Here is a 15668-nt window from a genome sequence, read left to right as displayed (position 1 = left end):
CGTTTTGAATCGCTTCCTAAACGCTCAAAAAAATCGCTCTAGTGGGTTCCAGCCCTGAATCAGTGACCCGGAGTGAGTGTGCAGATCAGGTGACCTTACTGAAGTCTGACTCCACTGGCTGCACACTTGTTCCAGGTACGTGTTTAAGCATTCTGAGATCAGCATGAAAGTTGTGGAAATGGCTTTTACTTCATGCGTGTTTTTTTTAAAATTCGGAAGCAGATTTGTGCAGCACAAGCTCATTTCCTGGACTGCCTGGTATGCGGCTGCCCACAGTCCTGCTGGCAAAGTTAGGCAAAGGCACCCTGACCAGGTAAACAGAAGAAACAACTGGGGGACATACATGGACCTTGAGGCACTATTTTTTGTCACCAGCTGCTATTATAGTTCGCCATTACAGGCGGAGCCGGCCCTACCATGAAGCCACCCGAAGAACGTTCACTGCACAACACAATTACTTGGTTTTCTACTCTTCAGTCTGCACTTCAGCCTATCATCATGCAGCTGCATCTCTCCATAGGCTCCAGATGCATGTCATGTGACTATGGGAAGATGCTGCGGCACAGTGAAAGGCTGGAGTAGATGCTGAAGAGGGGAAGACCTTGGGATGCTCCACTGCAATCACTCTGCATACACAAATGGGGGTGAGGGGGAGAGCAGCTACTTACATCTAGCATGGGAGGGACTAAAACCTTTAGAAGCCCAGGCGGCAAAAGCGGCTCATTCACATTATATCAGTTGCAGTGAGTTTTGACATAGTGTGCGTTTTATTTCCATAGACTTTCATTTTATCATTCACACTACAGCAGTGAGTTGCTGTGCAGTGCATTTGAATTCGTCGGTAATGATTAACCTTTAGCCGACTGCGGCACACCGATGGGCGTGGCCGCGGCGGCAGCCCCAGGACCGACTAACGCTGATCGGCGTAAGGTCCTTGGGCTCTGTTTTGCAGGAGATCTTGCGCAGGCTGTGCGCGCATCTCCTGCTTGGTGGCCAGAGTGGGGTGGAGCCTTCAGTCTCCGAGCGGCGGTTGCCACTCGGGAGATTGTTAGACGGCGAAACCGCCATCTAATCACTGGTACAGCGCTGCGATCAGCAGCAGCGCTGTACTGGGGACAGCTGTCCCCTCCAGAGGCACAGGGGTGATCGGTTGTCATAGGCTGAAGCCTATGACAGCTGATCATGGGGATTGGCTGGCGGGGGGAGGGAGGGAGGGGGGAATACATACATAAATACATACGTAAAAAACAACAACACTTTTTTATTAAAAAGAATATACATAAATAAACAAACAAACATCTGGGGGGCGATCAGACCCCACCAACAGAGAGCTCTGTTGGTGGAGAGAAAGGGGGAATCACTAGTGTGCTGTGTCGTGTGGCCCTGCAGCTTGGCCTTAAAGCTGCAGTGGCCCATTTCTTAAAAAATGGCCTGGTCTTTAGGGGTGTTCAATACTGCAGTCCTCAAGTGGTTAAAGGGAACCTGAGGTGAGAATAATATGGAGGCTGCCATATTTATTTCCTTTTAAGCAATGCCAGTTGCCTGGCTGCCCTGCTGGTCCTCTGCCTCTAATACTTTCAGCCATAGACCGTGAACAGTGGCGTAGCAATAGGGGGTGCAGAGGTAGAAACTGCTTTGGGGGCCCCTGAACCAGAGGGGCCCACTAGGGGCTCTCCTTCATCCATCTTATTAGCTTTTTATTGGTGTAATGCTGGTAATGAACACCTCTATATGTGCACTGCAGTGGATAGCCTTAAAGGATACCCGAAGTGACATGTGACATGATGAGATAGCCATGTGTATGTACAGTGTTCACAAATAACTATGCTGTGTTCCTTTTTTTCTTTCTCTGCCTGAAAGAGTTAAATATCAGGTATGTGATTGGCTGACTCAGTCCTGACTCAGACAGAAGTGACTACAGTGTGACCCTCACTGATACGAAATTCCAACTATAAAACCCTTTCCTAGCAGAAAATGGCTTCTGAGAGCAAGAAAGAGATAAAAAGGGGAATTTCTTATCAGTGAGGGTCACACTGTAGTCACTTACTGTCTGAGTCTGGACTGGGTCAGCCACTTACATACCTGATATTTAACTCTTTCAGGCAGAGAAAAAAAAAGGAACACAGCATAGGTATTTGTGTGCTAGGCACTGTACATACCCATGTCTATTACATCATGTCACATGTCACTACGGGTATCCCTTAACACACTGTTTTCTTACTCTAAATTCACCTCTCTGACACTACAGCTGTCCTTGGGGCTCCATATTAATACAGTGCATGGGGCCCCATGTAACACTCGCACCAGTGCCCCAAGCTCCTTACTTACGCCACTGACCGTGAACAAGCATGCAGCAAGTCGGGGGTTTCTGACAATATTGTCAGAACTGACAAGATTAGCTGCATGCTTGTTTCTGGTGTCATTCAGTTCACTACTGCAGCCAAATAGATCTGCAGGACTGCCAGGCAAATAGTATTGTTTAAAAGTAAATAAATATGGCAGCCTCCGTATCACTCTCACCTCGGGTTCACTTTAAAACTCAGAAATGTCCTTTCATAACGTGCTTCAGTTTGTTGAGGTTTATTAAGCAGACCCATGCGTTTTACAAGCGCTTGAACGCATTTTTGTTTAGCATGTTTTGCTTATTTGATGTAGAATTTGTCAATAACGATTTGTTTTAATTTCAATTTATTTTATTAATTAGGGGTAAAAATCGCACCTCCAAAGTGCATTGCTATGCACTACTATGCGAGAAAAAAAAAAAAAAAGCACACTGATTCACTTGCATTGCTGAGCGGCTTCACAGCGCAGTGCACAGAAATACATGCAACACCATGTTTCTCAAATGGACAGTAACAAAGTGCAGAGATCTGAACATGGTGAATCAAAATGAATGGAAAAAGCTGCACCTAGCACAGGTCACAGGGCAGTGTGTTGTGAAAAGCGTACAAAAACTTCCCTAGTGTGAACAAGGCCTAACAGAGGCCAGTTGTAAAATAAAACACTCTTTTTCAGTCTTTCTGTGAAAAAACTATAAATTGAATTCAAAATAGATAAATGCCCTGCAGGTGAGAGGTGGGATCTGTGCAGACAGGAGGCTTCTTATCGGTCCAGCTTTTAAATAACATCTATGAAAGGTCCGGGAAAAATCCCTGGGAATAAGTTCTGCATACAAAAATCGAAGGATTGGCTCTCTCTAAAGACAATTGGATTACTTTCCTGTTCCTAGCAGTCAAAGCGACCATAGCTAAACACTGGACTAAGGTCATTCTTCATAGTTACATAGTTATTTTGGTTGAAAAACGACATACGTCCATCGAGTTCAACCAGAGAACAAAGTACAACACCAGCCTGCTCCCTCACATATCCCTGTTGATCCAGAGGAAGGCCGAAAAAACCCTTACAAGGCATGGTCCAATTAGCCCCACAAATGAAAAACTCATGAGTATATTCAGGATACCAACTTTTACTGTAATTGACCTGGTTTCAGCATCAAAAACACTTCCTATATCTAAATATTACTGTATATTGGTATATAGCCCCGCCCTCCCAGTGATGTCACAGCCTAGGCTGTTTAGCTATGCAAAATTCTCTCAACCCCTCCACCACACTTTTCTGAGTATCCTGGAGACCAGGTATATTTTCTACTGGCTTTAGAACTCTCAGCAAACTAAAATTCCACAGAGATCACCTGACAGGACTAAAGATGTAGCCACGTGATACATTTCAGAATGTAAATCAGAGGGTAGAAAGATTTTACAATTTGCAAATACTGACTAAATATTTTATAAATGTACTTTTATTGTGCTTTTAACAAAGTTTTGTCCGTTCTGGGTGCCTCTTCACCCCTGTACGGGCGAGAAAGGATTCTGAAAAGATGGTTTCCTGATGTTGAGCTGACTTGTAAGCCAAAGAGACCAACAAAGTACAATTCCAGGAATCTTTCACACCAAACTATACCTGTATACCAACTCCATCATTTCCAGCAAGTTTCCTAAAAGAAAAAGGTATACCAGCTGCAGACTGAAGTTGGAAGATAACAATGAATGGCACCAGGGCAGTTTCTAGGCTAAACTGCACCCAGGGTAGTGTTGGGCGAACAGTGTTCGCCACTGTTCGGGTTCTGCAGAACATCACCCTGTTCGGGTGATGTTCGAGTTCGGCCGAACACCTGATGGTGTTCGGCCTTTTAGTTCGGGTTCGCCCGAACTACTCAATGCCCGGCCGAACAGGGCCCTGTTCGCCCGAATACGGCCCCCCTATGGGGTCGCAGGCATAAGGGGGGAGCATGCCCCGATCGCGGGGGGGGGGGGGGGGGGGTCGTAAATTCCCCCCACCGCTAGCGCTCCCCCCTCTGCCCGCTTCCCCATAAAAAAAGTTTGCGGAAAGTTACCTACTAGTGGTGGGCTGGCTGGCTGGCTGTGGTGAGATGGATCATGAGTGGAGGAGTCCGACTAGTCTAGGAGCCGCGTTGAGGCCGGGCAGCGGGCAGTTCAGCGTGACGCGTACCCTCGTATGCGTCATCACGTAGAGGACGTGAGGTCAGAGAAAGGGCGGAAGTACCACAAGGGTACTACCGCTGAACCGCCCGCTGCCCGGCCTCAACGCGGCTCCTAGACTAGTCGGACTCCTCCACTCATGATCCATCTCACCACAGCCAGCCAGCCCACCACTAGTAGGTAACTTTCCGCAAACTTTTTTTATGGGGAAGCGGGCAGAGGGGGGAGCGCTAGCGGAGGGGGTGGGGGGAATTTCCGACCCCCCCCCGCGATCGGGGCATGCTCCCCCCTTATGCCTGCGACCCCATAGGGCTCCCAAAACCGCCATGTTCGGGGGTCCCATTGACTTGCATTGAGTTCGGGGTTCGGGCCGAACATGCCGAACATCTGGCCCATGTTCGGCCGAACGGACCCGAACCCGAACATCCAGGTGTTCGCCCAACACTAACCCAGGGCGAGAGTGTAAAAGTTGTGCCCCCTTCCCCCACCCCCATGGACTAGGGAATCCTTACTCTTTAGGGACAGTTACACAACCACAGGTCACAAGTAGATCTGCCTACTTACTAGTGACCAGCCGCTCATCCTGGAGCAAGCAGGGACCAGGAGAACACATAGGCAAAGAGAGTCTGGAAAGCCGACAACTCCATGGGCGACGCACACTGACAACCTGCAGTACCGCTACAGGACATCAGGTGTCATCACGCGGTAATGACGTGATGATGACTTGACGTCTGACGCAGGCAGCCCAGGAGGAATCAAGGAAGGTGATCATGCTGGTAATCTTCTATCTATCAGCTCCCTAGTGGTTATGTCCTTCTGCCTGCGGCCCCCCTTCTTCTACTTGCCGGTCTGCGCCCAGGGCGGTCGCCCTGCCCGCACTGCCCAAGAAATAGCATAGTATACATTATTTTAATACATGTATTTATGTATACAGATTTATATATGAAACCTAAAAGGAAGACAAATACGACAGAGAAAGAGACCAGAGAGAGATGGATGAGGGTTTTTTTTCTTAAAGATAGGGATGGTTGGGAGCCGTGCATTCCCTATTGCCATCCTAGTGGATGTCTTAAAGAACCACTATCACGAAAATTGTAAAATTTAAAACACATGAAAACACATACAAATAATAGGTACATTTCTTCCAGAGTAAAATGAGCCATAAATTACTTTTCTCCTATTTTGCTGTCACTTTCAGTAGGTAGTAGAAATCTTACAGAACCGACAGGTTTTGGACTGGTCCATCTCCTCAAGGGGGATTCTCAGGGTTTTCTTTATTTTCAAAAGGACTTAGTGAATGGCAGTTGCCCCGTCCAACTGCTAAAAAAGTGTGCAATGAGCAGGGAGGCTGGCCAGCATATTTATATAAATCCTTTTCAAGGAGTGCGTTTATAAAGAATAAATGGTCATGCCGAGAATCCCCCATGGAGAGTTGGACTAGGCCAAATCCTGTCAGTTCTGTTAGATTTCTACTACATACAGTAAGTGACAGCAAGATGGGAGAACAGTAATTTATGGCTCATTTTTTATCTGGAAGAAATGTACTCCTTATTTGTATGCGTTTACATGTTGTCAGTAGTAGCAAAATTACCTCTGCAGTGGAGAGCGGCGCGACCGCCGCTCTCGCGTCTGACGTCACGGCGGATTCCGCTGCCGCCTCCTCTGCATCGCTTCCCACCAGGTCAGGTCTCTCCAGGGTGCATCAGAACAGAAGGGCGCACGCGCGCACCCAGAGACAGGACCTTTATGCCGGTCAGCTGACAACTCTGGTCTGACCCTTTGCCGTCTGATTGGTTGAGGTGAGTGGGCGGAGCCGCGGGCATTACCTTTTGCATTTAAGACCCGGGTTGTCAGTACATCGTTGTCTGCTGATGCTGAAACTTTGCGGTTAAGCTCTCAGACCTTAGTTAGTTCCCAGTGTGTTTTGATTCGGTAGGACCCCGGGGATTTCACACATAGCTTAGGATCTTATTGATAGCTATAATTATAACTTACATTGTTTGCCTTTATGTGTATGAACCTTGCCTAAACTTCTGACTATCCTTTTGCCTCACGATTCTGTACTCAGCCTATCTGTCTTGTTCCCGACCTCGACTCGACCTCGACCTCGACTCTGTCCTTGCCCTTTGATTCTGTACCTCTGCATATCTGATTGTTGCCGACCTTGGCTATACTCTGACTACGATACTGCTTACCGATTTTGTACTGCGACCTGACCGATCAGTTACCGACCCTGCTTGTACGACCTCTCTAGGATTAGTGATAGTCCCCACAGCCAGGGGCTATTACTTAGGAGTACTCCTGAGCTACTGTGCACCTAAACACGTGTTACCACACCTTTATTAAAATACTGACATTTTGCTATACTTATTACTGTTGTATTACTAACTAGTCTGTTTGAGCTCACTCTGATCAGCAGAGTACCACTGATCATTACACATGTATTTCACATTTTACAATTTATCGCGATAGTGGTCCTTTAAAAGTAATTAGTGGTCAGCAAATAATAAATCTGGCATTCTTATTAGCTTCTCTAAGGAGGTGTAAGTTGAGGTTAGCAAATCACTCAACAGTTTACACAGCTGCTGATTATTGGAACCAAGTGCCAGAATTTGTGCTTTGCTACCCCAACCTCTGAATTCTGTGTATAGATAACGAGAGTATTTCACCCAAATATGCTACTTAGCCTTAAAGGGATACTGTAGGGGGGTCGGGGGAAAATGAGTTGAACTTACCCAGGGCTTCTAATGGTCCCCCGCAGACATCCTGTGTTGGCGCAGCCACTCACCAATGCTCCGGCCCCGCCTCCAGTTCACTTCTGGAATTTCTGACTTTAAAGTCAGAAAGCCACTGCGCCTGCACGCCCGTGTCCTCGCTCCCGCTGATGTCACCAGGAGTGTACTGCGCAAAACACAGACCATACTGGGCCTGCGCTGTGCGCTTTTGATGACATCAGCGGGATCGAGGACACGGCAATGCAGGCGCAGTGGTTTTCAGACTTTAAAGTCTGAAATTCCAGAAGTGAACCGGAGGCGGGGCCGGAGCATCGGTGAGTGGCTGCGGCAACACAGGATGTCTGCGGGGGACCGTTAGAAGCCCCGGGTAAGTTCAACTCATTTTCCCCCAACCCCCCTACAGTATCCCTTTAAAGTGTATCCGAGATGAATAAAAAAAGTTATACATATTGGAGTTTCTTCCAGCCCCCTTCAGGCCGAATGTTCCCTCACCGTCCTTCTGGGCCGCGTCGATCCTCCGCTAGGCGGCCTGGTAAATCCGCCAAGCGAGGCTGAGTCAGCTCATGAGCAGTCCATGCACGCTCACCCTCATTGCTTGGAGCATTCTGCACCTGTGCAGTAGTACTGTACAATCACACAGCGCTCCTGGGCGCTCGAGCATGATGGGGCACCCGTGCATGTGCTGTACGCCCCGACTGACGGATTTACTGGGCCACTTATCGGAGGATCAAGGGAACATTCGGCCTGAAGGAGGCTGGAGGAAGCCCTTAGGTATGTATAACTTTTTTTTTTATTCATCTCAGGTTTCCTTTAACCATGGGGTAGAATTTGTGATTAGCAAATCACAACTTCTAGCATCTCATTTCTTAAAGAAAACCTGAACTGAAAATTAAAAGTCAAAATAAGCATACACAAGTCATACTTACCTCCTGTGTAGTCTACTCCTCAATCTCTTTTTCCTCTCCTGCATCCTGTTTGTCCACTGTGATCAATGGAATTCTCCGTCCTCCATTTTGAAAATGGCCATTACACCATAACAGCTTTCTGGTCAGCACACAGTTAAACTGTAATATCACCCACTTGAGCCATAGGGAAACATGGACACATCAGTTCTCCACTCAGCTGTAACTGACAGCAACTGATATATAACCGACAGCAACTGATATATTTCAGTTCTGACAAAATGTTGTCAGAACTGGAAGGGATCACTGTAAGAAGAAAATGGTGAGTTTCTGAGAGGAACTGATAGCAAGGTAACTATTTAATGTTAATTTGAAGTTACCTTATGTGTTTATTTTAAATAATTTTACTCAGTACAGGTTCTCTTTAAGTAACAACTTTGTTAACTTTTCAGTGATTTGTTAGCAGAAATGTCTCCCTTCCCAATGCAGCTAATGTACATGTTTGTTGGATCAATGCTAGTAACCATGCAAAGCCTTTGACTACCCATTGTACACATAAACAGCAGCAGCCATACCTGTTTGCCATTTACTGCCACTGTTTACCTCTGTTCTGGACAGTCAGAAGTTTCATGTGCTCTAACAGGAAACGCCCCAATTTAGAGAGATGCTGATTGCCACAGCTGTTAGGGCCTTTTCTCACTGAAAATCACTGAAAAACCGCTAGCGCTTAGCGATTACGATTTTTCAGTGACTGCATTTGCGATTCTTGTTCCAGGAATGATAATCACAACACAATCTCTCCTGGAATGCTGCGTGCAGCACTTTTGTGAGCGCAACATGATCACAACACTGCAGTGTGAAAGCTCCCATAAGGAGACACTGCACTAGCGCTTTTGCCAATCGGCGGTGCAGCCCAGTCGCCGCAGAATTGCCCAACATGTGATACAGCCCTTAGGGCCATTTTCCACCGGCTGCACTCTGATTCAGTTATCGGAGTGCTTGCATTTTATCGATCGCAAGGGCATTCTTTTCCACTGATGCAATTTGATTTACAGCGGTTACGGAAGGCGCTGCATGCTGCATTTTTTGTGCGCTTGCGATTGGCCGCTATTAGCTTTATTAATAGCTGCTGAAAATCACGGTGAAAGAAAACACACTTTTTAAATGAACATAATCACATTCACTGTGCGTTTACAATAGAGATCCAGATTTTCAGTGTAAGGGCCCTTACTGTGAAGGTTTGGCTGTTGTCCTTTTGTGCAAATTCCTGTTGAGTGTCACATCCCACTGAAACCATGTTCTCCAGCGGTCCTACCCAAATCTATTAGGATGGCTCAGCAGCAGATTCATCTGATAGACACTGTATGCAGCCATCAAGAAACATGATGAGTGCTGCAATTGGTGGACAGTTGTACAACCACCAAACTAGCCTCTGATTTGAAAGCTCTAATTGTAAAGCAGGCCATACACACATCGATTTTGCTGATAGATTCCTGGCAGATTTGCAGATTGCCCAGCGAGCTCATGGTGAACCAGAACTCCTAAGAGTGTGTAAGGAGCTACAAAGGACCAAAAAGCCCTCTTACTAAAATGCTATGCAAAACAACAAAAGTTTGCCTTCTTAAAACAGAAGGTATTTGCGATTATTCAGGTTGGAGTGAATATACAAGGTCTCCCACAATGCATCACTGCTGAATATGCAAATATCATCCTTTGCTGTCTTTGTAAGCTAGCCACACCCCCAGAGCTGCTGGAATGCAACGATGTGTCAGCTTGTTGATTGTACAGAGCCACAAAAATCCAATATGCATACAGACTGTTTCAGACTGGTTGATCCTCATTAGTGCATGGCATGGATTAATGTGGCACTATGAATTTGATCACTTTGATCAAATCTGCTGGAATTTAATAGCAAAAACATGTCTGATCGATCTATTTTGGCCTAAAAATATTGATTGGACCAAATGGAAAACGTTAATAGACCAGGGCAGCATGGCCGGATTTCCGCACAGGCAACCTAGGCCGGTTCCTAGGGCGGAAACCTGCCGACAGCAGAGCTGGGGCGGATGTCTCACACCGGCAGGCAGATCAGCTGTTTGCTGCCGCGCTGTCCTCCAGTCCTTCCTGATCCTGCATGCTTCACTGCACGGAGGAGAGCGCCCATCCCCTTCCCTCCTCTATGACAGTGGGGGGGCGGGACTGAGAAGAGACCAGCCGGGAGATTTGAGCCGAGGAGGAAGAAGCCAGCACCCAGCAGTAGTGGCACTGTGGCAGACGGGTAGGCATTAGGCAACTAGGCATGGAATCAGCTCAGTGAGGATTGAGGAGGGAGAATTGTGTGTGCAGAACTGCAGGCATTCTGCACACTTTACCCTACGCTGTTGTGGAGTCCTGAGTGACCAGCTGTCTCCCTCCTCCTTCCTCTCCCCGGAGCCTGTGACCTCACGCTGCTATAACACTGCTGGCTGCTGCCTGTCGCCCCCCTTCCACCCTGCTAGCTGGCTTCTCCCTTATCTCCGTGCAGCCCGGGCTCTCTTTTCATGTTGTTAATAAGGCAGCATTCCCCTTGTCTTCCTCCCTCCCACAGTCATTTCACCTTCACACACACAAACCTATTTATATACTGTATGGGGTATTCTTTTTTATTATTATAGTCAGTCTAATGTCCTACTATATTATGTACCATAAACCTATTCTGATGTACTATGATATTTTTGTGTGTTTTTATAGCCCTGACATCTGCTACAGAGTGCATAGCCCTTTCACTGACTGTCCTCAAAGGAGCTCACATTCTAATCCCTACTAAAGTCATAGTCTAATGTTGTACCAGGTTATTATGCATTTATACAGCACTGAAATCTCCTGCAGTACATTACAGAGTACATAGTCATGTCATTGACTGTCCTCAGAGGAGCTCACATTCTAATCCCTATTACAGTCATAGTCTAATGTTGTACCATATTATTATTATGTATTTATATAGCACTGAAATCTCCTGCAGTACATTACAGAGTACATAGTCATGTCACTGACTGTCCCTCAGAGGAGCTCACATTCTAATCCCTATTACAGTCATAGTCTAATGTTGTACCATATTATTATAATGTATTTATATAGCACTGAAATCTCCTGCAGTACATTACAGAGTACATAGTCATGTCACTGACTGTCCCTCAGAGGAGCTCACATTCTAATCCCTATTACAGTCAGTCTAATGTTGTACCATATTATTATTATGTATTTATATACCACTGACATCTTCTGCAGCACATTACAGAGTACATAGCCATGTCACTGACTGTCCTCAGAGGAGCTCACAATCTAATCCTACCATAGTCATAGTGTAATGTCCTACCATATTATTATTATGTATTTATATAGCACTGACATCTTCTGCAGCACATTACAGAGCACATAGCCATGTCACTGACTGTCCTCAGAGGAGCTCACAATCTAATCCTACCATAGTCATAGTGTAATGTCCTACCATATTATTATTATGTATTTATATAGCACTGACATCTCCTGCAGCACATTACAGAGCACATAGTCATGCCACTGACTGTCCTCAGTGGAGCTCACACTCTAATCCCACCATAGTCATAGTGTAATGTCCTACCATATTATTATTATGTATTTATATAGCACTGACATCTCCTGCAGCACATTACAGAGCACATAGTCATGCCACTGACTGTCCTCAGTGGAGCTCACACTCTAATCCCACCATAGTCATAGTGTAATGTCCTACCATATTATTATTATGTATTTATATAGCACTGACATCTCCTGCAGCACATTACAGAGTACAGAGTCATGTCACTGACTGTCCTCAGTGGAGCTCACAATCTAATCCTACCATAGTCATAGTTTAATGTCTACCATATTATTATCATTTTGTATTTATCTAGCACCGATACCTTCTGCAGCACTTTACAGAGAACAGAGTTACTGTCCTCAGTCAATTGAATTACCCTAATCTTGTGATCAGAATCTCTAACCTGACTACACTGGGCTTTATTTATACTTACCTGGGGCTTCCTTCAACCCCATGAGCACTGTGGCCTCCTTCGCCGTCCTCATTGCCCCCTCCGTTCTAGCGCTATGACTCCCAGTAATCCCCTGCAATGCGCGTGACCCTGCAACGCTCTTGTCTTCGGGAGTATCCGGTGCAGAATGCTCCTGGCCGTGGTAGCGCAAGGAGGGGTGTACATGCGGCTGAGCTGCGCATGTGCAGAAGAGCACTGCCAGACGGATATCCGGGAGGCATATTGCATAAGTGGAGGGGCTGAAGAGGACGGCGAGGGAGGCCACACAGTGCTTATGGAGCTGAAGGAAGTCCCAGGTAAGTATAAATAAAGCCCAATGTACCATCTCAAGGCCACTTTAATTTTAACCTTTTTTCCATAATCCTATTCTCCAATGCCTAGCCTCACCCTAAATTTCCAAAAGGCTTAGCCGTTAATCTCCACTAACCACTTTTTTTTTTTGTAAATACCTAACCCTAGTATCCTGATTTATCAGTTTCTGTATTTGAACCTCTTCCCTTTCCTATGTCCAAAAACCCTGAATCCTAATCCCGCTGTTGTCATGGGGCGGCTCAAGGTAGTGGGCCTTGGGCGGTAAAAAGTACAAATCCGGCCCTGCAGGGCAGGAGTGGCAGCCGATTGGTGACCCATATTGCGTTGGACTATATCGAACAGTGCAATGCTGTGGATCGTTCAATTTTTCAATAGATTCCTTGCTGCAGTCATCTACAGTGTATGGACAGAATTGATTCCTTGCTGAATTAATTTCAATCACAGAGAGGTTGGAACAATTGGACACAAATCTATATGTGTATGGCTACCTTGATATGTAAAAAGACAGCCGATCGACTGTTGTTTGGCTGTCAGCAAAGCTATATGGGTGAAATGGCTCTAAAATGAATCTAAACTATAAAATCTATTTATTTAAAGGATAATACAAATGATTAAAACACCCTAGTTGACTTTACAGTCTATATAGTGTTTCTGTGAAGCAGAATGTAAATACATTTCTTAACATGTGTTTTAAAGCGGACCTGAACTCAGAACATTCTTTCTGCTCTAAAAGATAAGCAACAGCATAATAACCTTTAAAGGAAAACACTTCATTGTTACAACTTATAAAACTCTTACAGAGATCATACAATGATTTCTTCCTGCACATTCCTGGGAGCAGAGAAAGGGTTAACCTACAGTGTTTACACAGTAGCATAGAATAATGGCACAGCTCACAGCCATGATTTACACTTGCTGATTACTTGCTGATAATGGGTAATAAGCAGGGCTCTGGAGTCGGAGTCGTGGAGTCGGGCAATTTTGGGTGCCTGGAGTCGGAGTCGGTAAAAAATGCACCGACTCCGACTCCTAATGAATTTGTAACTGTAATTAAAATAGAAAATATGATAAAATGTTCTATTTCTCAGATAATAGTCATTAAAAATAATGTATATATACAGTATATATACAGTAATAGCTGTGCTTAGTCCACAAAAATGAAATAAACCAATCAAAATTAGTTACTTGTGCTGCTTCAATAAAGCAGTCCCCGTATTTTTAAGGTCAGATATACATATCTGATTGTGACTGTATATATGATGTGTACACAGGAATCTCTTATATATACTAAATAACATCTATGTTGTAAGAATAAAGCCTGATGTGTAGCTGTGTCACTAATAGAGATGGTCAACGAGTTGGAAATAATTCTGCATTGATGCTGATTTATGCAAATGTATGCACTCTCCCTTTGCTGATGAAATCAAATAATTTGATATGTTATTAAAATTTGGTTTGGTGACTACAAATTAAAGGGTAACTGAGACGGATGAAAAGTAAAGTTTTATACATACCTGGGGCTTCCTCCAGCCCCCTTCAGGCTAATCATTCCCTCACTGTCCTCCACCACCCGGATCTTCTGCTATGAGTCCTGGTAATTCAGCCAGTCAGCGCTGTCCGGCCGCATGCCGCTCCCACAGCCAGGGACATTCTGCACCCGCGCAATAGTGCTGCACAGGTGTAGTATGCTCCTGGCGGCGGAGTGTGTGCATGCGCACTACGCCTGACTGGCTCAAGTACCTGGACTCATAGCAGAAGATCCAGGTGGTGGAGGAGGACAACGAGGGACTGATTATCCTGAAGGCGGCTGGAGGAAGCCCCAGGTATGTATAAAACTTTAATTTCATCTGTCTCAGGTTTACTTTGTTACACAGTAGTACTATACTCTACATATGCACTCCCCACAGAGCTGCAGGGAATCCACTGAGAATGCTGTGCACATTGAACACAGAGGTGTTGTCTGTTTACAATCTCCTCATTTCCCTGCAGAGTACCTGCACATCATTCTTACATGTACCCACACTTACATTGCCTAGGGCCTGATAGATGTTCTTTGTTTCGGTTTGTACCTTTTACAAGTACTCTTACCATGGACTAGTTTTAGTCTAAAGGGAATAAATATAGTAGTCTACATATCCTTCTCACTTCAGTTGTCTTGTAAAATTCTTAAGCGTTGGCAGTTAAGAGACGAATTTCATGTTACATACTTTTAATCAACAAAATTGTAATATGCAAATTAGAGGAGTCGGAGTCGTGGAGTCGGAGTCGGTGGAATCCTAAACTGAGGAGTCGGAGTCGGTGGATTTTTGGACCGACTCCACAGCCCTGGTAATAAGACAGGCTCAGCTCTCTAAACACACACAAAGTGAATTTCTAACCAACTACATGTGTTTTCCTTGTCTGCTATGCAAGAGTTTAGGTACGCTTTAACACCCCCCCCCCCCCCCCCCTCTGCCAGTATGATTCTTTCCGGATTGTAAGGTCTAAAAACGGTGCAATTTTTTGCAGGCTTTAAGACCTTAAAATCAGGGGAGAAAACCATATCGCAGAGAGATCTGCAGCAGCCCCCTGCACTTACCTCCCTGGGATCCAGCGCTGCAGTTTTCCCTCCGCCCTCCAGGTGGCACTGTAACCCTGTAGCAAGATCATCGGCTGTCATCATGACGACAGCCGGCGATCTCCCCAGGGGGATGCAGAGCCTCCGTAGACAGGAAGTAGAATGGTTGCCTAGTCTGGATACCGAAGGAGGTGAATTAAAACGCCCACTGCACACTATGCTCTACACAAATCTTGTGGCAGCTACCACAAGTCACACTCGGGGTTACCGCTCCTGGCTGATTTTTTCCACCGCGATCCTGACTCGTGGATACCACCAGTAAGGTTATGGGCCTTTTAACACTTGCACCGCAACGCAGCAGATAATGTCATCGCTTTGCAATGGTACCACATGGAGCGACTTTTTCGCTTAGTTGCATTGCTATCTTATTACAACGCATCTTATATAGTTACCTGAACGAGGAATGAATTGCTGTCATATTTGACAAATGCCAGTCATCTGGCCGTTGTGCTGATAGTTTGGCTCCAGTAGTGTCTGAGTAACACTCCTGGAATAAGAATGCAGCCTGTAAAGTCAGAGCAACCGATTTGCCTGCTGATTCTGAGTCGGTGATT

The 15668-nt window shown here is 45.7% G+C and overlaps 1 protein-coding gene across 5 annotated transcripts in view; it reads left to right on the top strand.

Moving 5' to 3' along the window:
* Positions 1–15668, top strand: part of TMEM178B (transmembrane protein 178B) — a 575441-nt gene that overhangs the window by 357245 nt on the left and 202528 nt on the right. The gene's annotated exons all lie outside the window — the stretch shown is intronic.

This window comes from Hyperolius riggenbachi, chromosome 3, assembly GCF_040937935.1.
Source record: "Hyperolius riggenbachi isolate aHypRig1 chromosome 3, aHypRig1.pri, whole genome shotgun sequence".
In the NCBI taxonomy this organism is placed as follows: domain Eukaryota; kingdom Metazoa; phylum Chordata; class Amphibia; order Anura; family Hyperoliidae; genus Hyperolius; species Hyperolius riggenbachi.
This window is presented reverse-complemented; position numbering and strand designations above follow the sequence as displayed.